This window comes from Anopheles gambiae, assembly GCF_943734735.2.
Source record: "Anopheles gambiae chromosome X unlocalized genomic scaffold, idAnoGambNW_F1_1 X_unloc_26, whole genome shotgun sequence".
Classification (NCBI taxonomy): domain Eukaryota; kingdom Metazoa; phylum Arthropoda; class Insecta; order Diptera; family Culicidae; genus Anopheles; species Anopheles gambiae.
The window spans coordinates 5,001-7,500 of record NW_026902633.1 but is presented as its reverse complement, the minus strand read 5'-3'; the positions used below and the strand labels follow the sequence as shown (position 1 = coordinate 7,500).

General features: G+C 47.4%; 1 pseudogene; it reads left to right on the top strand.

The window, feature by feature from the left end:
- LOC133394634 (large subunit ribosomal RNA) overlaps positions 1 to 2,500 on the top strand; it is a 9,187-nt pseudogene that overhangs the window by 4,594 nt on the left and 2,093 nt on the right.

The window sequence follows — 2,500 nt, the reverse complement described above, 5'->3', positions numbered from 1 at the left end:
AGTAAGGCTCTGAAGGGTTTAATGATAGTTGACATAGGTGATATGCGAGTGGTTAGCGTTTACGCGCCACCTAGATTTAGTATGGAAGAGTTTCAGAACATGTTGGATAACACGGTAATGGCCGTAACCGGTATCCACAAATTCGTTATCGGGGGGGACTTCAACGCTTGGTCAGCAAGTTGGAACAACCAACTTGGCGAGCGTGGAGAAACCCAGAAACGAAGAGGTGAGTTGGTCTTATCAACCTTTGCGCAGATTGACGCTATTTTATTGAACGACGGCAGCACCCCAACTTATGTTGGACCAGGGCGTACGTCAGTAGTTGATCTTACTTTTGCGAGCAGAACAGTTGCAAGATCATTTAAGTGGGAGGTGTTATCTGGCTATATGAACTCTGATCATCGTGCAATACGAATAGATCTTGAGACGCAAAGCGTGCGTAACTTGTCCCGACCCATAACGGGATGGAGCATCAAGTATTTTAGCAAAGATATATTTGAAGTTATGATGCAAGCCGCTTTTGAGACAGAGGTCACAACAAGCGAAGACTTAATGCGTATACTTGTCACGGCGTGTAATGCGACGATGACTAAGCGTAAGAGGTACACTCCTAACAAGAGTGCATTTTGGTGGACGTTAGAGATTGAGGCACTTCGCAAAGAGTGCAAACACCGCGATCGATTAGCGCAAAGAGCATTCAATACTGATCTCTATTCTTCTTTTAGGGACGAGTTCAAGGTGGCAAGGAATGCCCTCAAGCGATTGATCAAGCATACCCGACAGAGGAAGTGGAAAGAGTTCCTGGGAACAGCGAACAACGCATCATTTGGTATTGTATATCATACGTTCAAGAAAGTGGCCGAGGGTTCGATTGGACCCCGAACCATGACATTGGACGAGTTTAGGGAAGTGGTGAGCGAGCTTTTTCCTACTCACACCAAATACGGTGTGGCCTGAATATCGTATCGATCAGCCACGAGAGTTTGAAAGGGTAACTAATGATGAGATTCTTGCGGTTGCCAGGAGACTACCTAACAAGAAGGCGCCGGGACCAGATGGTATCCCGAATGAGGCGCTGAAAGTTGGTATGTTGACTGCAACCGATGCATTTTGCAGGGTTTACCAAGGCTGTTTAGAGAACGCGAAGTTCCCCGATGAGTGGAAAAGGCAGAGGTTGGTGTTAATACCGAAACCGAACAAACCACCAGGGGAACCGGGTTCAGTTCGCCCCATTTGTCTACTAGACGGGGCAGGTAAAGGTTTAGAACGCATCATAGTGCAACGGTTAAATGCACACATCGAGGAGGTCAACGGACTGTCTGATGACCAATTTGGTTTCAGAAGTCGTCGATCAACGGTTGATGCGATTCAACGGGTAGTGGACATTGTTTCGGTAGCTAGAAGCAGAAACCGATACAGTGGACGGTATTGTGCAGTTGTTACATTAGATGTTACTAATGCTTTCAACAGTGCTTCGTGGTTGGCGATTGCAAATGCTTTACAGAGAATTAACACTCCTAAGTATCTTTATGATATCATTGGTGATTATTTTAGGAATCGTGTGCTGATGTATGATACCACAGATGGACCGGCAGAGATTGCAGTCACATCGGGTGTACCTCAAGGCTCGGTACTTGGCCCAACGTTATGGAACCTCATGTACGACGGAGTCCTACGAGTTGCAATGGTGGAAGGTGCACGGATTATCGGCTATGCAGACGATATAGTATTGTTGGTGGAAGGTAATTGTGTTGATGATATTGAAATTCTCGTTTCCAGCCAGATTCGCATCATCGACAGATGGATGACCGACAACGGATTAAAGATAGCCCCGACCAAGACCGAGTTTATCATGGTCAGTTCCCATCAGAGGGTACAGCATGGGGCTATCAGGGTAGGTGATCACGTAGTACATTCGTCGCGCAGCTTAAAGTATTTGGGGATGGTCTTAGATGACCGCCTCGATTACACTTCACACATCAGGTATGCGGTGGAGAGAGCGACGAAGTTATGGACCACCTTGGTAAGGATGATGCCTAATAAGGCAGGTCCGAGTAGTAATGCTAGGCGAGCAATTGCTCTTACTGTTGTGGCGAAGGTCCGGTATGCCTCGCCCATTTGGTGTCATACCCTTAGATTTGCTAACCGTAGACAATGGCTACGTCGGTTTTACCGGCCAGTAGTCCAGCGAGTTATCTCTTCTTTCAGGACAACTTCTCACGATGCAGTCTGCGTGCTTGCGGGAATGATCCCGCTGCATCTCCTCCTGGACGAGGACTCCAGGACTTTTCATCGGAGACGAGCAGAGAACATCGCCGGATCGGTTGCACGTAACATGGAACGTGTCACAACTATGGAACGATGGCAACGAGAATGGGACGAGAGTGTTCACGGTCGGTGGACATACCGTCTCATACCCGACGTCAACAGATGGATAAGTAGAAGTTTTGGTGGTGTAGATTTCTTTCTTTCTCAGTTTCTTTCCAGCCATGGCTTCTAC